Source organism: Prionailurus viverrinus, chromosome D4, assembly GCF_022837055.1.
Source record: "Prionailurus viverrinus isolate Anna chromosome D4, UM_Priviv_1.0, whole genome shotgun sequence".
NCBI classification, from domain to species: Eukaryota; Metazoa; Chordata; class Mammalia; order Carnivora; family Felidae; genus Prionailurus; species Prionailurus viverrinus.
In genome coordinates this window covers 55,400,159-55,423,215 of record NC_062573.1, presented here as the reverse complement: position 1 = coordinate 55,423,215, position 23,057 = coordinate 55,400,159, and the positions used below count along the sequence as shown (strand labels likewise).

Here is a 23,057-nt window from a genome sequence, read left to right as displayed (position 1 = left end):
GAATGCAAACTGGTGCAGCCACTCTGGAAAACAGTGTGGAGGTTCCTCAGAAAATTAAAAATAGACCTACCCTATGACCCAGCAATAGCACTGCTAGGAATTTGCCCAAGGGATACAGGAGTACTGTTGCATAGAGGCACTTGTACCCCAATGTTTATAGCAGCACTCTCAACAATAGCCAAATTATGGAAAGAGCCTAAATGTCCATCAACTGATGAATGGATAAAGAAATTGTGGTTTATATACACAATGGAGTACTACATGGCAATGAGAAAGAACAAAATATGGCCCTTTGTAGCAACATGGATGGAACTGGAGAGTGTGATGCTAAGTGAAATAAGCCATACAGAGAAAGACAGATACCATATGGTTTCACTCTTATGTGGATCCTGAGAAACTTAACAGGAACCCATGGGGGAGGGGAAGAGGGGGAAAAAAAAGAGGTTAGAGTGGGAGAGAGCCAAAGCATAAGAGACTCTTAAAAAACTGAGAACAAACTGAGGGTTGATGGGGGGTGGGAGGGAGGGGAGGGTGGGTGATGGGTATTGAGGAGGGCACCTTTTGGGATGAGCACTGGGTGTTGTATGGAAACCAATTTGACAATAAATTTCATATATTGAAAAAAAAACTAGCTTTTCCAATTACTGATTTGAATTTCTGAAGGAAATATAAATTAATATATTTGCTTGTATTTTTAAAATGAATCATTTTTGTTATTTTGATTTTTTTTTTAGTCCAAAATGCTTCATTTTTTTAATTTAGCTTTCCGACTCTGTGCTTGTGCCTTCAACACTTTCACAACCATTTTCTGCTCATCAATAAGGAAAGCATGCTTGATCCTGTCATGAACACACTTAGCACACATGGAACCACCATATGCCCTGCTGATGTGTTTTTTCATTTTAGACAACCTCGTAAGACTTAGGTCTCACAGCACGAACTCCTCGAAGTCAGTCTGGGTACATGCCACATATGGATTTTGGTACTTTTGCAACCTTCTTGGTATAAAGGTAAATGATTCTATTACCAGGGGGTTTGGCACAGCCTAGTTTTGTTAGGGCTGTAGTGTAGGACAGCCTACAATGGTATGTCAAATTCTGGACCATTTTGAATGCCTATAGATGCCATCCCTGGAAGAGGAAAAAAGGACTGAGTCATTTTTATTGTGTGCAGTTTTGTTTTGTTTTGTTTTTTTAAAGTAGGCTCCATGCTAAGTACAAAGCCCAACGCAGGGCCTGAACTAAGCACCCTGAGGTTAAGACCTGAGCCAAGTTCAAGAGTCAGATACTCAACCAACTGAACCACACAGGCACCCCTATTATTAACTTGAATTTGTAATGGATCTGAGAAAGGACATCATATCACATTTATGTAATATTCTTACTATTTTTTTTTAATTTAAATCCAAGTTAGTTAACATATAGTATAATAGTAATTTCAGGAATAGAATTTAGTGATTCATCACTTACTATAACACACAGTGCTCATCTCAACAAGTGTCCTCCTTAATGCCCTTCACCCCTTTAGCCCTTTCCCCCACCCAACACCCTACCAGCAACCTTCAGTTTGTTCTCTGTATTTACAAGTCATTTATGGCTTGTTTCCCTCTCCATTTTTATCTTAGTTTTTCTTCCCTTCCTTTATGTTCACGTTTTGTATCTTAAATTCCACATGAGTGATCATATTATATATGTCTTCCCCTGACTGACTTACTTCGCTTAGCATAATATACTCTAGTTCCATCCACAATGTGGCAGATGGCCAAGATTTCATTCTTTTTGATTGCTGAGTAATATTCCATTCTACTCCACATCTTCTTTTTCCATTTATCCAGTCAATGAACATTTGGGCTCTTTCCATACTTTGGCTATTGTTGATAGTGCTGCTATAAACATTGCGGTGCATGTGCCCTTTTGAATCAGCCCTCCTAAATCCTTTAGATAAATACCTATTAGTGCAGTTACTGGGTCACTGGGTAGTTCTATTTTTAATTTTTTGAGGAACCTCCATACTGTTTTCCAGGGTGGCTGCACCAGTTTGCATTCCCACCAACAGTGTAAAAGGGTTCCTCTTAACTCTGCATCCTTGCCAACATCTGTTGTTGCCTGAGTTGTTAATTGTAGCCATTCTGGAAGGTGTGAGTAGTATCTCATTGTGGTTTTGATTTGTTTTTCCCTGATGATGAGTGATGTTGAGCATTTTTTCATGTGTCAGTTGGCCATCTGGATGTCTTCTTTGGAGAAGTGTCTATTCATGTCTTTTGCCCATTTCTTCATTGGATTATTTGTTTTTTGGGTGCTGAGTTTGATAAGTTCTTTATGGATTTTGGATACTAACCTTTTATCTGATATGTCATTCGCAAATATCTTCTTTCATTCTGTCAGTTGCCTTTTAGTTCTGCTGATTGTTTCATTTGCTGTACAGAAGCTTTTTATCTTGATGAGGTCCCAATAGTTTATTTTTGCGTTTTTTCCCTTTACTTCTGGAGACATGTCAAGTAAAAAGTTTCTGTGGCTGAGGTCAAAGAGGTTGTTGCCTGTTTTCTTCTCTAGGATTTTGATGGTTTCCTGTCTTATGTTTTGTCTTTCATCCACTTTGAGTTTATTGTGTATGGTTTAAGAAAGTGGTCCAGGTTCATTCTTCTGCATGTCGCTGTCCAGTTTTCCCAACACCATTTTCTGAAGAGACTTTTTCCATTGGATATTATTTCCTGCTTTGTCAAAGATTAGTTGGCCATACGTTTGTGGGTTGATTTCTAGGTTATCTATTCTGTTCCATTGACCTATGTGTCTGTTCTTGTGCCAGTACCATACTGTGTTGATCATTATAGCTTTGTAATACAGCTTGAAATCTGGAATTATGATGCCTCCAGCTTTGGTTTTCCTTTTCAGAATTGCTTTGGCTATTTGGGGTCTTTTCAGTTCCATACAAATTTTAGAATTGTTTGTTCTAGCTCTGTGAAGAAGCTGGTGTTATTTTGATAGGTATTGCATTGAATATGTAGATTGCTTTGGGTAGTATCGACATTTTAAGAATATTTGTTCTTCTAATCCATGAGTATGGAATGTTTTTCTACTTTTTGTGTCTTCAATTTCTTTCATAAACTTTGTATAGTTTTCATTGTAAAGCTTTTTCATCTCTTTGGTTAGGCTTATTCCTAAATATTTTATGGTTTTTTGTACAACTGTGAATGGGATTAATTCCTTGATTTCTCTTTCTGCTGTTACTTTATTGGTGTACAGAAATGCAACAGATTTCTGTACATTGCTTTTATATCCTGTGACATTGCTGAATTTATGTATTAGTTCTAGCAGTTTTTTGGTGGATTCTTTTGGGTTTTCCACACAGAGTATCATGTCGTCTGTGAAGAGTGAAAGTTTGACTTACTCCTTGCCAATTTGGATGCTTTTTATTTCTTTTTCTTGTCTGATTGCTGAGGCTAGGACTTCCAACAGTATGTTGAATAGCAGTGGTGAGAGTGGACATCCTTGTTGTGTTTCTGACCTTAGGAGGAAATCTCTCAGTTTTTCCTCATTGAGAATGGTATTAGTGGTGGGTCTTTCGTATATGGCCTTTATGATCTTGAGGTGAGTTCCTTCTATCCCTATTTTCTTTTTTTTCTTTTTTTTTTATGAAATTTATTGACAAATTGGTTTCCATACAACACCCAGTGCTCATCCCAAAAGGTGCCCTCCTCAATACCCATCACCCACCCTCTCCTCCCTCCCACCCCCCATCAACCCTCAGTTTGTTCTCAGTTTTTAACAGTCTCTTATGCTTTGGCTCTCTCCCATTCTAATCTCTTTTTTTTTTTTCCTTCCCCTCCCCCATGGGTTCCTGTTAAGTTTCTCAGGATCCACATAAGAGTGAAACCATATGGTATCTGTCTTTCTCTGTATGGCTTATTTCACTTAGCATCACACTCTCCAGTTCCATCCACGTTGCTACAAAAGGCCATATTTCATTTTTTCTCATTGCCACGTAATATTCCATTGTGTATATAAACCACAATTTCTTTATCCATTCATCAGTTGATGGACATTTAGGCTCTTTCTATAATTTGGCTATTGTTGAGAGTGCTGCTATGAACATTGGGGTACAAGTGGCCCTATGCATCAGTGCTCCTGTATCCCTTGGATAAATTCCTAGCAGTGCTATTGCTGGGTCATAGGGTAGGTCTATTTTTAATTTTCTGAGGAACCTCCACACTGCTTTCCAGAGCGGCTGCACCAATTTGCATTCCCACCAACAGTGCAAGAGGGTTCCCGTTTCTCCACATCCTCTCCAGCATCTATAGTCTCCTGATTTGTTCATTTTGGCCACTCTGACTGGCGTGAGGTGATACCTGAGTGTGGTTTTGATTTGTATTTCCCTGATAAGGAGCGACGCTGAACATCTTTTCATGTGCCTGTTGGCCATCCGGATGTCTTCTTTAGAGAAGTGTCTATTCATGTTTTCTGCCCATTTCTTCACTGGGTTATTTGTTTTTTGGGTGTGGAGTTTGGTGAGCTCTTTATAGATTTTGGATACTAGCCCTTTGTCCGATATGTCATTTGCAAATATCTTTTCCCATTCCGTTGGTTGACTTTTAGTTTTGTTGGTTGTTTCCTTTGCTGTGCAGAAGCTTTTTATCTTCATAAGGTCCCAGTAATTCACTTTTGCTTTTAATTCCCTTGTCTTTGGGGACGTGTCGAGTAAGAGATTGCTACGGCTGAGGTCAGAGAGGTCTTTTCCTGCTTTCTCCTCTAAGGTTTTGATGGTTTCCTGTCTCACATTTAGGTCCTTTATCCATTTTGAGTTTATTTTTGTGAATGGTGTGAGAAAGTGGTCTAGTTTCAACCTTCTGCATGTTGCTGTCCAGTTCTCCCAGCACCATTTGTTAAAGAGACTGTCTTTTTTCCATTGGATGTTCTTTCCTGCTTTGTCAAAGATGAGTTGGCCATACGTTTGTGGGTCTAGTTCTGGAGTTTCTATTCTATTCCATTGGTCTATGTGTCTGTTTTTGTGCCAATACCATGCTGTCTTGATGATGACAGCTTTGTAGTAGAGGCTAAAGTCTGGGATTGTGATGCCTCCTGCTTTGGTCTTCTTCTTCAAAATTCCTTTGGCTATTCGGGGCCTTTTGTGGTTCCATATGAATTTTAGGAATGCTTGTTCTAGTTTCGAGAAGAATGCTGGTGCAATTTTGATTGGGATTGCATTGAATGTGTAGATAGCTTTGGGTAGTATTGACATTTTGACAATATTTATTTTTCCAATCCATGAGCAGGGAATGTCTTTCCATTTCTTTAAATCTTCTTCAATTTCCTTCATAAGCTTTCTATAGTTTTCAGCATACAGATCCTTTACATCTTTGGTTAGATTTATTCCAGGGTATTTTATGCTTCTTGGTACAATTGTGAATGGGATCAGTTTCTTTATTTGTCTTTCTGTTGCTTCATTGGTAGTGTATAAGAATGCAACTGATTTCTGTACATTGATTTTGTATCCTGCAACTTTGATGAATTCCTGTATCAGTTCTAGCAGACTTTTGGTGGAGTCTATCGGATTTTCCATGTATAGTATCATGTCATCTGCAAAAAGCGAAAGCTTGACCTCATCTTTGCCAATTTTGATGCCTTTGATTTCCTTTTGTTGTCTGATTGCTGATACTAGAACTTCCAGCACTATGTTAAACAGCAGCGGTGAGAGTGGGCATCCTTGTCGTGTTCCTGATCTCAGGGAAAAAGCTTTCAGTTTTTCCCCGTTGAGGATGATGTTAGCTGTGGGCTTTTCATAAATGGCTTTTATGATCTTTAAGTATGTTCCTTCTATCCCGACTTTCTCAAGGGTTTTTATTAAGAAAGGGTGCTGGATTTTGTCGAAGGCCTTTTCTTCATCGATTGACAGGATCATATGGTTCTTCTCTCTTTTTTTGTTAATGTGATGTATCACGTTGATTGATTTGCGAATGTTGAACCAGCCCTGCATCCCAGGAATGAATCCCACTTGATCATGGTGTATAATTCTTTTTATATGCCGTTGAATTCGATTTGCTAGTATCTTATTGAGTATTTTTGCATCCATATTCATCAGGGATATTGGCCTGTAGTTCTCTTTTTTTACTGGGTCTCTGTCTGGTTTAGGAATCAAAGTAATACTGGCTTCATAGAATGAGTCTGGAAGTTTTCCTTCCCTTTCTATTTCTTGGAATAGCTTGAGAAGGATAGGTATTATCTCTGCTTTAAACGTCTGGTAGAACTCCCCTGGGAAGCCATCTGGTCCTGGACTCTTATTTGTTGGGAGATTTTTGATAACCGGTTCAATTTCTTCGCTGGTTATGGGTCTGTTCAAGCTTTCTATTTCCTCCTGATTGAGTTTTGGAAGAGTGTGGGTGTTCAGGAATTTGTCCATTTCTTCCAGGTTGTCCAGTTTGTTGGCATATAATTTTTCATAGTATTCCCTGATAATTGTTTGTATCTCTGATGGATTGGTTGTAATAATTCCACTTTCATTCATGATTTTATCTATTTGGGTCATCTCCCTTTTCTTTTTGAGAAGCCTGGCTAGAGGTTTGTCAATTTTGTTTATTTTTTCAAAAAACCAACTCTTGGTTTTGTTGATCTGCTCTACAGTTTTTTTAGATTCTATATTGTTTATTTCTGCTCTGATCTTTATTATTTCTCTTCTTCTGCTGGGTTTAGGCTGCCTTTGCTGTTCTGCTTCTAGTTCCTTTAGGTGTGCTGTTAGGTATTGTATTTGGGATTTTTCTTGTTTCTTGAGATAGGCCTGGATTGCAATGTATTTTCCTCTCAGGACTGCCTTCGCTGCGTCCCAAAGCGTTTGGATTGTTGTATTTTCATTTTCGTTTGTTTCCATATATTTTTTAATTTCTTCTCTAATTGCCTGGTTGACCCACTCATTCGTTAGTAGGGTGTTCTTTAACCTCCATGCTTTTGGAGGTTTTCCAGACTTTTTTCTGTGGTTGATTTCAAGCTTCATAGCATTGTGGTCTGAAAGTAAGCATGGTATAATTTCAATTCTTGTAAACTTATGAAGGGCTGTTTTGTGACCCAGTATATGATCTATCTTGGAGAATGTTCCATGTGCACTGGAGAAGAAAGTATATTCTGTTGCTTTGGGATGCAGAGTTCTAAATATATCTGTCAAGTCCATCTGATCCAATGTCTCATTCAGGGCCCTTGTTTCTTTATTGACCGTGTGTCTAGAGGATCTATCCATTTCTGTAAGTGGGGTGTTAAAGTCCCCTGCAATTACCACATTCTTATCAATAAGGTTGCTTATGTTTATGAGTAATTGTTTTATATATTTGGGGGCTCCGGTATTCAGCGCATAGACATTCATAATTGTTAGCTCTTCCTGATGGATAGACCCTGTAACTATTATATAATGTCCTTCTTCATCTCTTGTTACAGCCTTTAATTTAAAGTCTAGTTTGTCTGATATAAGTATGGCTACTCCAGCTTTCTTTTGGCTTCCAGTCGCATGATAAATAGTTCTCCATCCCCTCACTCTCAACCTAAAGGTGTCCTCAGGTCTAAAATGAGTCTCTTGTAGACAGCAAATAGATGGGTCTTGTTTTTTTATCCATTCTGATACCCTATGTCTTTTGGTTGGCGCATTTAATCCATTTACATTCAGTGTTATTATAGAAAGATACGGGTTTAGAGTCATTGTGATGTCTGTATGTTTTATGCTTGTAGTGATGTCTCTGGGACTTTGTCTCACAGGATCCCCCTTAGGATCTCTTGTAGGGCTGGTTTAGTGGTGACAAATTCCTTCAGTTTTTGTTTGTTTGGGAAGACCTTTATCTCTCCTTCTATTCTAAATGACAGACTTGCTGGATAAAGGATTCTTGGCTGCATATTTTTTCTGTCTAGTACCCTGAAAATCTCGTGCCAATTCTTTCTGGCCTGCCAAGTTTCAAAAGAGAGATCAGTCACGAGTCTTATAGGTCTCCCTTTATATGTGAGGGCACGTTTACCCCTTGCTGCTTTCAGAATTTTCTCTTTATCCTTGTATTTTGCCAGTTTCACTATGATATGTCGTGCAGAAGATCGATTCAAGTTACGTCTGAAGGGAGTTCTCTGTGCCTCTTGGATTTCAATGCCTTTTTCCTTCCCCAGTTCAGGGAAGTTCTCAGCTATTATTTCTTCAAGTACCCCTTCAGCACCTTTCCCTCTCTCTTCCTCCTCTGGAATACCAATTATGCGTATATTATTTCTTTTTAGTGTATCACTTAATTCTCTAATTTTCCCCTCATACTCCTGGATTTTTTTATCTCTCTTTTTCTCAGCTTCCTCTTTTTCCATAACTTTATCTTCTAGTTCACCTATTCTCTCCTCTGCCTCTTCAAGCCGAGCTGTGGTGGTTTCCATTTTGTTATGCATTTCGTTTAAAGCGTTTTTCAGCTCCTCGTGACTGTTCCTTAGTCCCTTGATCTCTGTAGCAAGAGATTCTCTGCTGTCCTGTATACTGTTTTCAAGCCCAGCGATTAATTTTATGACTATTATTCTAAATTCACTTTCTGTTATATTATTTAAATCCTTTTTGATCAGCTCATTAGCTGTTGTTATTTCCTGGAGATTCTTCTGAGGGGAATTCTTCCGTTTGGTCATTTTGGATAGTCCCTGGCATGGTGAGGACCTGCAGGGCACTTCCCCTGTGCTGTGGTGTATAGCTGGAGTTGGTGGGCGGGGCCACAGTCAGACCTGATGTCTGCCCCCAGCCCACCGCTGGGGCCACAGTCAGACTGGTGTGTGCCTTCTCTTCCCCTCTCCTAGGGGCGGGATTCACTGTGGGGTGGTGTGGCTCGTCTGGGCTACTTGCCCCCTGCCAGGCTTGTGATGCTGGGGATCTGGCGTAGTAGCTGGGGTGGGTAGGCAAGGTGCACGGGGGCAGGAGGGGCAGGCTTAGCTCGCTTCTCCTTAGGTGATCCACTTCAGGAGGGGCCCTGTGGCTGCGGGAGGGAGTCAGATCCGCTGCCGCAGGTTTGGCTCTGCAGAAGCGCAGAGTTGGGTGTTTGCTGGGAGCCAGCAAGTTCCCTGGCAGGAGCTGGTTGTCTTTGGGATTTTGGCTGGGGGATGGGCGGGGGAGATGGTGCTGGCGAGCGCCTTTGTTCCCCACCAACTGAGCTCTGTTGTCAGGGGGCTCAGCAGCTCTCCCTCCCTTTGTCCTCCAGCCTTCCCGCTTTCCGAGCAGAGCTGTTAACTTATGACCTCCCAGACGCTAAGTCGCGCTTGTTGTGGGAACACAGTCCGTCAGGCCCCTCCGCTTTTGCCAGCCAGACTCGGGGGCTCTGCTTGGCCGGCGAGCTGCCCCTCTGCCCCAGCTCCCTCCCTCCAGTCCGTGGAGCGCGCACCGCCTCGCCGCCCTTCTTACCCTCTTCCGTGGGCCTCTCGTCTGCGTTTGGCTCCAGCGACTCCGTTCTGCTAATCCTCTGGCAGTTTTCTGGGTTATTTAGGCAGGTGTAGATGGAATCTAAGTGATCAGCAGGACGTGCGGTGAGCCCAGCGTCCTCCTAAGCCGCCATCTTGCCGGGCTCCCTATCCCTATTTTCTTGAGGGTTTTTATCAACAAACGATGTTGTATTTTGTCAAATGCTTTCTCTGCATCTATTGAGAGGATCATATGGTTCTTGTCCTTTTTTTTTTTTTTTTAATTTTTTTTCAACTTTTTTAAAATTTATTTTTGGGACAGAGAGAGACAGCGCATGAACGGGGAGGGGCAGAGAGAGAGGGAGACACAGAATCGGAAACAGGCTCCAGGCTCTGAGCCATCAGCCCAGAGCCCGACGCGGGGCTCGAACTCACGGACCACGAGATTGTGACCTGGCTGAAGTCGGATGCTTAACCGACTGCGCCACCCAGGCGCCCCTGTCCTTTTTTTATTGATGTGATGAATCACATTGATTGTTTTGTGGATATTGAACCTGCCCTGCATCCCAGGTATAAATCCCACTTAGTCATGGTGAATAATTTTTTAAATATATTGCTGGATCCGGTTGGGAAATGTTGAGGATTTTTGCATCCATGTTCATCATGGAAATTGGTCTATAATTCTCCTTTTTATTGGGGTCTTTGTCTGGTTTTGGAATCAGGGTAATGCTGGCTTCATAGAAAGAGTTTGGAAGTTTTCCTTCCATTTCTATTTTTTTGGAACACTTTCAAGAGAATAGGTATTAACTCTTCCTTAAATGTTTGATAGAATTCCCCTGGAAAGCCATCTGACCCTGGACTCTTATTTTTGGGAGATTACTAATTCGATTTCTTTTTTTTTTTTTTTTCAACGTTTATTTATTTTTGGGACAGAGAGAGACAGAGCATGAACGGGGGAGGGGCAGAGAGAGGGAGACAAAGAATTGGAAACAGGCTCCAGGCTCTGAGCCATCAGCCCAGAGCCCGACGCGGGGCTCGAACTCACGGACCGCGAGATCGTGACCTGGCTGAAGTCGGACGCTTAACCGACTGCGCCACCCAGGCGCCCCAGTAATTCGATTTCTTTACTGGTTATGGGTCCGTTTAAATTTTCTGTTTCTTCCTATTTCAGTTTAGGTAGTGTACATGTTTCTAGGAAGTTGTCCATTTCTTCCAGATTGCCCATTTTATCGGCCTATAATTCCTCATAATATTCTCTTATTCTTGTTTTTATTTCTGCTGTGTTGTGATCGCTCCTTTTTCATTTGTGATTTTATTTATTTGGGTCCATTCCTTTTTTTTTTTTATATAAAACTGACTAGTGGTTTATCGATTTTGTTAATTCTTGCAAAGAACCAGCTCCTGGTTTCATTGATCTGTTCTACTGTTTTTTGGGTTTCGATTGCATTGATTTCTGCTCTGATCTTTATTATTTCTTGTCTTCTGATGGTTTGGGGTTTTATTTGCTGTTCTTTTTCCAGCTCTTTAAGGTGCAAGTTTAGGTTGTGTATCTGAGATCTTTCTTCCCTCTTTAGGAAGACCTAGATTGCTATATACTTTCCTCTTATGACTACCTTTGCTGCATCCCAGAGGTTTTTGGCTGTGATGTTATCATTTTCATTGGCTTCCATGTACTTTTTAATTTCCTCTTTAACTTCTTGGTTAGCACATTCATTTTTAGTAGGACTTTCTTTAGTCTCCAATATTTGTTGCCTTTTCAAATTTTTTGTTGTGGTTTATTTTGAGTTTCATAGCATTGTGCTATGAAAATATGCATGGTATGATCTCGATCATTTTGTACTTGTTGAGGGCTGATTTGGGTCCCAGTATGTGGTCTGTTCTGGAGAATGTTCCATATGCACTGGAGAAGAATGTATATTCCACTGCTTTAGGATGAAATGTTCTGAATATATCTGTTAAGTCCATCTGGTCCAGTGTGTCATTCAAATCCATTGTTTCTTAGTTGATTTTCTGATTAGATGATCTGTCCATTGTTATAAGTGGGGTGTTGAAGTCCCCTACTATTATGGTATTATTATCAATGAGTTTGAGTTTCTTTATGTTTTTGGTTAACTGATGTATATATTTTGGTGCTATCACGTTTGGAACATAAATGTTTACAATTGTTAGGTCTTCTTGGTGGATGCACCCTTTAATTGTGATATAATGCCCTTCTTCATCTCTTGTTAGAATCTTTATTTTAAAGTCTAGATTGTCTGATATAAGTATGGACACTCAGGTTTTCTTTTGTAGACAATTAGCATGATAGATGGTTCTTCATTCCCTTACTTTCAATCTGAAGTTGTTTTTAGGTCTAAAGTGGGTCTCTTGTAAACAGCATATAGATGGATCTTGTTTCCTTATCCATTATGTTACCCTTTGTCTTTTGATTGGAGCATTTAGTCCATTGACATTTAGAGTGAATACTGAGAGATATTAATTTATTGCCATTTTATTGCTTGTAGAGTTGGAGTTTCTGGTGGTGTCCTCTGGTCCTTTCTAGTCTTTGTTGCTTCTTGCAGGGTGGTTTAGTGGTCATGAACTCCTTTAATGTTTGTTTGTCTGGGGAACTTTTAATCTCTCTTTCTATTTGAATGACAGCTTTGCTGGATAAACACTTCTTGGCTGCATATTTTTCTGATTCAGCACATTGACTATATCCTGCCACTCCTTTCTGGCCTGCCAAGTTTCTGTGGATAGGTCTGCTGCAACTGATCTTTCCTTGTAAGTTAAGGACTTTTTTCCCTTGCTGGTTTCATGATTCTTTCCTTGCCTGAATATTTTGTGAATTTGACCATGATATGTCTTGTTGATGGTTGGTTTTTGTTGAATCTAATGGGAGTCCTTTGTGCTTCCTGGATTTTGATGTTTGTGTCTTTCCCTAGGTTAGGAAAGTTTTCTGCTATGATTGGCTCACATAACCCTTCTACCCCTTTTTCTCTCTCTTCATCTTCTGGGACCCCTATGATTCTGATGTTGTTCCTTTTTAATGAGTCACCAATTTCTCTAACTCTTAAATCGCGTTCTTTTGCCTTAGTCTCCCTCTTTTTTTTCTGCTTCATTATTCTCCATACGTTTGTCCTCTATATCACTGATTCTCTGCTCTGCCTCACCATCCTTGCTGCTGTGTCATCCATTTGAGATTGAAGCTCAGTTATAGCATTTTTTACTTCATCCTGTCTAGTTTTTATTTCTTTTATCTGCATAGAAAGGGATCCTAATCTATTTTTGACTCTAGTTAGTATTCTTATTATCGTGATTCTAAATTCTGGCTCAGACAGCTTGCTTGTATCTGTGTTGGTTATGTCCCTGGCTGTCATTTTTTCCTGCTCTTTCTTTTGAGGTGAATTCCTTCATTTCGTCATTTTGAAGGGAGAAAATGAATTAACAAGGTAAAAAAAAATTAAAATTAAAATAGTTAAAAAAAACAAATTAAAAATTAAAAACAACACAGACACACACAAAAATTAAATAAATGATGCTTGATCCGAGGTGTGTTTTGGTCTGGGTGTTGAAAGGGGCTTGATATATTAGAGAAAAAACGGGAAAGAAAAAAAAGGAAATTGTTTGAAAATTTGAAAAAAATGAATACACTGAAATAAAATAAAATTAAATGATGTAAATAATAGAGTTTGAAAAAATTTACACAAAAGTAAAAAATATAGTAGAAAAAATTAAAGAAAAATATTTTTAATAAAAATTGAAAATATAAATCAATTTTTTGTCTTTCTATATTCACAAAAAAAAAAGAAATAAAAAAGAAAAAGAAATTGAATAGGTGGACCAGTGAACGGACTGAAATATGATTGAAATTAGTTCATTTTCCCCTGGAAGTCAAACTATGAAGTAATTTATAGCACTAACCACTAAGCAGGTAGAGAGATTTGTGTTCCTGAAGAGTAAGGTAGGCCCAGTTGTGTGGGGCTTAGTGTAATGGCTCCATTCTCCACTAGATGGCGCTGTTTACCTTACTGGGGTGGATTGTTGTGGTGCTTTAGGTGTGTATGCACATGCACAAGAGTGGTGAAAATGGCGTCACACAGCTACCCAGTCTCTAGTTTCGGAACTCTCTTCTCCCCAATCAGCAATTGTGCACCTATCCTTTGTCTTCAGCTTCCATCCACTCCCTGGTGTTACACTGCCTGTGACCAAGCCCCAGGCAGCACCTCCTTCCTGAGTTTTATCTCAGATGCAGCTGTTTTTCCTGACTCCTTATTTCTGAGGAACTGTGGGTTTAACCCATTATGTCCCTCTTTGGGAGGGTCTCACTGAGCAATGGTTGGGTGCAGCTGGCACATTTGTGGGACTGTGCTACTGCTGATGCCCAAAGACTGCGGCTGGGTGCCAGCCCACCCCAGAAAAAGTTCATGCAATCATGTAGCAGCAGTGTTTCAGGAATTATGGAAAATCACAACACACATCTGATTCCAGGTTTCACCCCCCAACAATCTTGTTTTGGCATCAGCAAATGTGGTTGTTCTCTCAGGCCCATGGGGGCCTTTGTCTGGGGAGGAGGGCACACAACCTCTACCAGATGTTCTCCCAACAGGGGAACCACCTCTTCCCATGTGGCCTGAAGACCCCTGGACTTCACTCTGCTCCCGTGGATTCACTCTTCTCACCAGAGCACTGTCATGTATCGAGCTGCAGAGATTCAGACTCTGTGCCTCCTCTGTTTATAGAGTCTTAGTGGAATTAAAACCCTCTCCTTTCTCCCTTCTCCCTTTTTAGTTCAGTCCCTGTGGCTGTCTCCACTTTTCCACTTTCTCTCCAGCCGTTTTTTTTGGGGGGGTGCTTTTCCCATATTCTCCCTCCCCCCATCTCTGTCCTCTCTCTGCAAGCAAAAACAGTTCCCTGTCCTCTACAACTCTCTCCCCCAGTTTACCTCTCTGTGCAGTGTACCTGCTGAGTTCTGTGGTTCAGGTGTGCATATTGTTGTGTTAATCCTGAAATCAGTTTTCTAGGTGTGCAGGATGGTTTAGTGTTGATCTGGCTGTATTTTATGGATGTGAAACACACACAAAAAAACTTCCTTGCTGTTCCACCATCTTGGCTCCTCCCCCTGTGAATAATTCTTTTAATGTATTGTTGGATCTGGTTGGCTAGTATTTTGTTGAGAATTTTTGCATCCATGTTCATCAGGGAAGTTGGTCTGTAGTTCTCGTTTTTAGTGGGGTCTTTGTTTGGCTTTGGAAGCAAGTAATGCTGGCCTCGTAGAGTGAGTTTGGAAGTTTTCTTTCCATTTTTATTTTTTGAAACAGCTTGAAAAGAATAGCTGTTAGCTCTTCTTTAAATGTTTTGTAGTATTCCCCTGGAAAATCATCTGGCCCTGGACTCTTGTTTGTTGGAAGATTTTTCGTTGCTGATTCAATTTCTTTACTGGTTATGGGTCTGTTCAAATTTTCTATTTCTTCCTGTTTCAGTTTTGGTAGTGTATATGTTTCTAGGAATTTTTCCATGTCTTCCAGATTGCCCAATTTGTTGGTGTATGATTGCTCATAATATTCTCTTATTATTGTTTATATCTCTGTGTTGTTGGTTGTGATGTCTTCTCTTTCATTCATAATTTTATTTATTTGTGTCCTTCCTTTTACTTTTGGATTAGTCTGGCTGGGGGTATATCAATTTTGTTAATTCTTCCAAAGAACCAGCTCCTGGTTTCATTGATATGGTGTTTTTTTTTATTTTTTTGTTTTTGTTTTTTATTTCAATACCATTGATTTTTGCTCCAGTCTTTATCAATTCCCTTCTTCTGCTGATTTTTGGCTTTATTTGCTGTTCTTTTTCTAGCTCTTTTAGGTGTAAGGTTAGTTTGTATATTTGAGACCTTTCTTCCTTCTTTAGGAAGGCCTGGATTGCTATATACTTCCTTCTTATGACCACCTTTGCTGCCTCCCAGAGCTTTTGGGATGCCGTATATTCATTTTCATTGGCTTCCATGTACTTTTTAATTTCTTCTTTAATTTCTTGTTTAACCCATTCATTCCTTAGTAGGATGTTCTTTAATCTCCAAGTATTCATTGTCTTTCCAATTTTTTTCGTGTGGTTTATTTTGAGTTTCATAGCGTTGTGGTTTGAAAATATGCAAGGTATGATCTCAATCTTTTTGTTCTTGTTGAGGGCTGATTTGTGATCCAGTATGTGATCTGTTCTGGAGAATGTTCCATGTATACTTGAAAAGAATGTGTATTCTGCTGCTTTTCAATGAAATGTTCTGAATAGATCTGTTAAGTCCATCTGGTCCACTGTGTCATTTGGAGCCATTTTTTTCTTATTGATTTTCTGCTTAGATAATCTGTCCATTGCTTTTAGTGGATGTTGAAGTCCCCTTCTATTATTGTATTGTTATCAATGAGTTTCTTCATGTTTGTGATTAATCTATATATGTATTTGGGTGCCTTCCTGTTGGGGGCATAAATATTTGCAATTATTGATCTTCCTGGTGGAAAGACCCCTTAGTTATGATATAATGCCCTTCTTCATGTCTTGTTACAGTCTTTATTTTAAAATCTAGATTGTCTGGTATAAGTATGGCTACACCAGCTTTCTTTTGACGACCATTAACATGATAAATTGTTCTCTCTCCCCTTTCTTTTTCTTTCTTTCTTTCTTTCTTTCTTTCTTTCTTTCTTTCTTTCTTTCTTAATGTTTATTTTTGGGAGAGACAGAGCATGAGCACATAAGGGGCAGAGAGAGAGAGAGAGACAGAGAGAGAGAGAGAGAGAATTGAAAGCAGGCTCCAGGCTCTGAGCTGTCAGCTCAAAGCCTGATGTGGGGCTTGAACTCACAGTTTTGAGATCATGACCTGGGCTGAAGTCAGATGGCTAACCAACTGAGCCACCCAGGTGCCCCTCTATCCCCTTACTTTCAATCTGCATGTGTCCTTAGGTCTAAAGTGAGTCTTGTAAGAAACATATAGATTTGTTTTGTATTTTTATATATTCTGATACCCTGTGTCTTTTGATTGGAACATTTTGTCTGTTGACATTTAGCGTGAGTACTGAAAGATATGAATTAATGTCATTGTGTTGCCTGTTGAATTGGTGTTTCTGATGTTCTCTGGTCCTTTCTACTCATTGTTGCTTTTGGTGTTTTTTGTTTTGTTTTGTCTTTTCTCCACTCAAAGCGTTCCCCTTCAAATTCCTTGCAGGGCTGGTTAAGTGGTCACAAACTCCATTAGTTTTTATTTGGGAAACTCATTATCTATTCTATTTTAAATGACAGGCGTGTTGGATAAAGAATTCTTGTCTTCATATTTTTCTGATTCAGCATGTTGAATATATCCTGCCATTCTTTTCTGGCCTGTCAAGTTTCTGTGGATAGGTCTGCTGCGAACCTGATCCATTTTCCCTTACAGGTTAAAGACATTTTTTCCCTTGCTGCTTTCATAATTCTTTCCTTGTCTGTGTATTTTGTGAATTTGACTATGATAGGCCTTGCTGATGGTTGGTTTTTGTTGAATCTAATGGGAATTCTCTGTGCTCCATGAATTTTGATGTCTGTCCTTCCCCAGTTTAGGAAAGTTTTCTGGTATAATTTGCTCACATCAGTCTTTTGCCCCTTTATATCTTCATCTCTTATGATTTGGATGTTATTCCTTTTGAATAAGTCACTGAGTTCTCTAAAAGTATTGTTATCTTTTTCCTTTGTTCCCCCCACCCCTTTTTTTCCTGCTCGTTATTCTCCATAATTTTATCTTTAAATTGCTGATTTACTGTTTTGCTTCATCTTTCTGGCTGTCGTGGCATATATTTCAGATTGCATCTCGATTATAGCATTTTTAACTTCATCCTGACTAGATTTTATTTCTTTATCTCCACAGAAAGGGATTCTATGCTCTTTTCCTTTTCAGCTAGTATTCTTATTATTGTGGTTCTAACTTCTAGTTTAGACATCTTGCTTATATCTGTATTGATTAATCCCCTGGCTGTTATTTTTCCTGTTGTTTCTTGGGGTGAATTCCTTCATTTTGTCATTTTGGAGGAAGAAAAAAAAATAATAAAGTAAAAAATAAGAATTAAAAACCAAACAAAAAAGCAAATAAAGGAATCTAACTTCTAGGTGTGTTTTGGTCTGTTTGTTGAAAGAAGCTTGATACACTAGAGAAAAAAGGGAAAGAATAGAAAAAAGGTAAAATTTTTTTTAAAAATTCAAAAAATTTTATGTAATAGAATAAAATGAAATAAGGAAAATGAAATAGAATAAAAAAATACGTAAAAAGTAAAAGTAAATTTTTCTCTTTCTGTATCCAAGAATGAGAAAGAAAAGGAAGAAAGGAAAAGAAAACAATTTAAGCACAAAAGAAGGAATGAAAAAAAATTAGCAAACAGAATGAGTCCCGAATAAAGTTATATCCAGTTTCTCCTAGAACTGAAATTATGAGGCACTCTCAAGTCTTGTACAGTAAGCAGGTGGAGTGACTTGTGCTGGTCTTCAAAGGGGATGTGCTTGGAGAGTGCAGTTGGGGTGGGGCTTGGTGTAATGGCTCTGTTCTCCACTAGGTGGCTCTGCTTATTATCTTGGATCATGCATGGGAGAGGTGGAAATGACTTCATCCAGGTCCCTAGTCTGTGGCACAGGAATTTGACTCTCTCACTGATTGTCAATCAAGCACCCCTCCTTTGTCTTGGGCTTCTGTCTACTCCCCCCTCTACCCTGTCCATGTTCAAGCTGTCCACCTGCAAGGCAGCTCCTCCCTTCAGAGTTTTATCTCAGATGGGGTTGTGTTTCACAACCCTTCTCCTTGTAGACCCCTGTGGCTTGGACCCACACCAACTCTCTGGGAGCGGGTCTTGCTGAGCAATGGCAGGTGCTGGCTTACTCCAGAAAACATTCGTGGATTGGGCAGTGGGAGACGTTCAGAGATTATGGCAAACCACAACACACAGTGCCAGGCTTCACTGCACTCTGCTATCTTTGTCCCAGTACCAGCAAACATGGCTGCTCTCCAGGGTCACCTGGGACCTTTTTCTGTAGGGAGGCCTTAGGGCCTCTACCAAATGTACTCCAAGCAGGGGAACCACTTCTCCCCATGTGGCACATGGACCTCTCAGACCCCACTGCCTGGTCCTGGGGATTCACCCTTCTTCCTCACCAGAGCACCTCCAGGCACTGAACTCCAAAACTTCAGACTCTGTGCTACACTGTTTATAGCATACTTGTGATATTGAAACCCTCTCTTTCTTCCCATCAGTGGTTTTGGGGAACAGATTTCTTGTTCATTCCCTGTGTTTTCACTCTTTCTCTATCTTTCTCTCCAGCTACTTTTGGGGGGAGTGCTTTTCTTTCATGATTGTGGTGTGCCACACTCTCTACCTTTACCTTTCTCAGTCCTCTCTCCACAGAAATAGCTCCCTCACATGTTAGTATTCTTATTACAAAGGACAGTGTTCTTAGGTTTAGACACACTAACAACTCTGGTGTCAGCAGAAAATGACAATATGTGCTTTATTTTGACAATTCTAAATCTTTGAGACAAGAGTTGCTATTATTGCCTCCTCCCCACTCTTTGATTGTCCTAAATCAGTAAATCTGTTTCATCCTATGTATTGGGCCCTTTTCATAATTGTTGGGAAATTAATAATTTCTTTTTTATGCTTATTTGGTTATTTTGAGAGAGAGAGCTCCCACACACAAGTGAGGAAGGAGCAGTGAGAGAGAGAGAGAGAGAGAGAGAGAGAGAGAGAGAGAGAGAGAATGAATATATCCCAATTGGGCTCCTCACTGTTAGCACAGAGCTTGATGAAGGACTTGATCTCATGAACCATGAGATCATGACCTGAGCTGAAATAAAGTCAGATGTGTAACCGCCTGAGCCTCAGAGGCAGCCCAAGGAAAATTAATAATTTCTGGGAAAGAGAGTAATTCTCTTTAAATTTAAAATTTTCTATCTGTTCTGTATATTCTTTCTGTTCTGTATATTCTGTAGTTAACATTCATTGGAATATTGTATGTGAGAAAGAAGAGGACATTTCCCTTTTTTTATGGGAAGTTACTCTTTATAATCCTGAGATTCAAGTGGATATTATCTTATGTCTCTCAAAACTACATACATGGAGGCAGCTAAGAGCGAGCTGTTTTTTTTAAATTAATTAATTAAGTTTTAAATTTACATCCAAGTTAGCATATAGTGCAATAATGATTTCAGGATTAGATTCCTTAATGCCCCTTACCCATTTAGTCCATCCCCCCTACCACAACCTCTCAAGCTACCCTCTGTTTGTTTTCTATCTTTAAGAGTCTCAAGTTTTGTCCTCCTCCCTGTTTTTATATTATTTTTGCTTCCCTTCTTTTATGTTCATCTGTTTTGAGTCTTAAATTCCTTATATGAGTGAAGTCATATGATACTTGTCTTTTTCTGACTAATTTCGCTTAGCATAATACCCTCTAGTTTTGTTCATATAGTTTCAAATGCTGAGATCTTATATTGAGAAGAAACTCTCCCCTTCATTTTGGTTATAGGGGAGAAGTCACATGAATTCAACCCCCACCCCCATCTAATCTCACCTTACAGTTTCCTACTTTTGGCATCTTGCAGGATAAGTTTATGTCATGGCATTTCCCCTCATAAATGCCAGACTTCTGGGCCTTCAGTTTTAATGATTACTTGAAAATGGAAGGCAAGGAGTTTAGATGACTGTAACATATGTCCCAACCAGGAGCTGGATGTGCACAGCACTGGTTCCACCCATGAGAAGGACTCAGTTTTCTTATAGTATCTCTCAGTAAACCAGAAGTCCATGATTGCTCTTGATTCTTCAAAACCACTACACAGTTCTTATTGACTCCTAGGGCTATTTGTTAGACATGGTAACCTGATTCTTACTTCCTCAATTGATTCAACTTTCCCAGTAAGGCCAGATTTAATAATACTAGGAACCCCTATTTTCTTGTGGTCAGACCAGTATTAGGCTATTTTTGTAAGGTTTATCCTATTAAAAATTTTTTTTTGAGAAAGAAAGAGAGTGTGACAGGGTAAAGGAAGAGATAGAGGGAGACAGAGAATCCAAAGCAGGCTCCAGGCTCCAAGCTGTCAGCAGAGAGCCCGATGTGGGATTTGAACTCATGAACTGCGAGATCATGACCTGAGCTGAAGTTGGATGCTTAACCGACTGAGCCATCCAGGTGCCCCTATCCTATTTTTTTTTTTAAAAAGGCACTGATAGAACATTTATTGCAGTCTGAGTAACTGTTTTACAAGTATGAAAAGTTTAAGCTGGTGGAATGACCTGTGCTGGTTTTCTAGGGGATATGCTTAGAGGGCACAGTTGGACGGGTTTGGTGTAACGGCTCTGTCCTCCACTAGGCAGCGCTGCTTAGCTTATTGGGGTGGATCATTGTGGTGCACAGGCACGTGTGTGGGAGAGGTGGAAATGGCTTCACACAGCTCCCTAGTCTTTGGCATGGGAACTTCATGATCTCACAGACCCGCGATCAAGCACCCCTTACAAGTACGAAAAGTTTAGTCTTTTTATCAGCCCCTTGGGTTAGTGAAAATTTTTATGCCCAGTTTTTCAGATGAGAAAACTGAGGCACAGAGATGTTCAATAAGTTGATTAAGGTTACACAGCTAATGATGGTGGGGTTTGAATCCAGATTTTTAAGTACCATACTATGCTGCATCATAGTGTGATCTTGTAGTTCAACAAATTGATATCATTTTCTTCTTTTTCTCATCTTCCAAGGTACTATAAACCCAAATAGAATTTTAAAGGAATAATTTAACATATTTAAAGGAATAATTTGTATATTATTTTTTATACTGTTGAGTAGATGGCAATTTTTGTTGCATTTTTTTTATTTAGAAAAATTTAATATGCATGTGTTTTCTTGTTGGTTTAATCCTTCAATTAATGTATCTTACATAAAACATGACAGCATCTTTCTGAATCCCCAGTATATTAGTTTGTTAAGGCTACTATAACAGCCTGAGCAGATCCTATTGGCTCAATCTTCTTTACTCTGACTTTTCCCTTGGAGTGATTCTTCTTTCATTTCATTCTGTCTCTGTTCCTTTCAGTCCAGGGTAGCAACATTTTTGATGGTATAAAAATCTCAAAAACTGTGTTGGCTCTCTGTGCAGTTCATGGCTGCCCAAGCCATCAGACAGAAAGGTCCTCCACACTTCTTTCCAGGGTAACGACATCTCTAGTCCAGGCTTCTTCTGAGATGGTTGAGTTGATCCGTAATTCACATGCTGAATCTCCTTAGCAGATGTTTGTCCTAACAAACCATTGGCCTGGTCTCTAGAGCACAGTTAGGTGGATAGGCTGACATGTTTGTTTTTGCTTAGCAGTTCCTTCATCATTTTGTTTCTTCCCTCTTCAATCTTACAATAAACAGCAAAAAAACAAGATCCACCTTTCATGCTTTCCTTGGAAACATCCTCAGCTACATATTCAAGCTCATCACTTACAAGCTTTACCTGCCACCCAACAGAAGAACACATTTCTGCCACTGCATAACAGAGATCAAGAGATCGCCTTTCCTCCAGCGTCCAATACTGTGTTCCTCGTTTCTTTTTCTTTTCTTTTTTCACATTTATTTATTTTTGAGATACAGAGCACAAGTGGGGGAGGCGCAGAGAGAGGAGACATCAAATCTGAAGCAGGCTCTAGGCTCTGAGCTGTCAGCACAGAGCCCGACCCAGGGCTTGAACCCACAAACCATGAGATCGTGACCTGAGTCGAAGTCGGACGCTCAACTGACTGAGCCACCCAGGTGCCCCTGTGTTCTTTGTTTCTATCTGATACCTTGCTGAAAGCAACTATAACAAAGTTTATATGTCTAGCAACATTCTGTTCATGACTATATATGTATTGTTTATGTTGACAAAGTTTCTTTACCCTTTTCTTCTCCAAAGCCACTTCCACATTTTTTTAAGGCATTTGTTCAGCAGTAATGCTTGCCAGTACCAAAACTTTGTTATTACTTTTCTAAGGCTGTATTGTTTCTGAGGACTGCTGTAACAAAGCACCATAAACTGGATCGCTTAAAACAACAAAAATGTGTTGTCTTACAGTTATGGATGTTGGAAGTCCAAAATCAAGGTGCCAGAAGGTCTGTCCTCCCCCTGAGATCCTTCCTTGCCTCTTCCTGGTGGTGGAAGTTAATCCTTGGTGGTCTTTGCCTTGTAGATATATTACTCCAGTCTGTGCCTTCATCTTCACATGGCCTTCTTGCCTGTGTGCTGTGTCTCTTCTCATAGTGATACCAGTCCTTTTGGATTAAAGGCCTATCCTACTCCAGTATGATCTTAAGTCATTACTTCTGCCATAACCCTGTTTCCAAATGGGATCACATTCTGATATACTTGGGGTGAGCACTTCAGCATACTATTTGAGGGGGTCACAATTCAACCTTTAACACCCTCATAATCATAACAACCATATCAAGTTGCTATCAGGCTTTTCTTATTTTAAGGCATTCTTTCCTTAGTTCATTCCTAATTAGCATTTAATTTTTATAAATAGACTGAAAAGCAGAATCATTTCACACATTTTTTCCTACCTTCAAAGCCTTGTCAGACATTTGCACATGAAAGTATTTTTTTCATAATTAATTAGCCATCCTGTGTGTCATGAAGAAAATATGTTAAAGGAATACCTCAGTTTGGGTGTGTTAAGTATTTTATCATTTATT

General features: G+C 39.7%; 1 protein-coding gene and 1 pseudogene across 15 annotated transcripts in view; one reads left to right on the top strand and one right to left on the bottom strand.

Annotated features, from left to right (window-relative positions):
• The window catches only part of KDM4C (lysine demethylase 4C), a 444,753-nt gene that overhangs the window by 227,035 nt on the left and 194,661 nt on the right, over window positions 1-23,057 (top strand). The window lies entirely within an intron of this gene.
• LOC125150439 (60S ribosomal protein L34-like) lies at window positions 746-1,111 on the bottom strand (annotated as a pseudogene).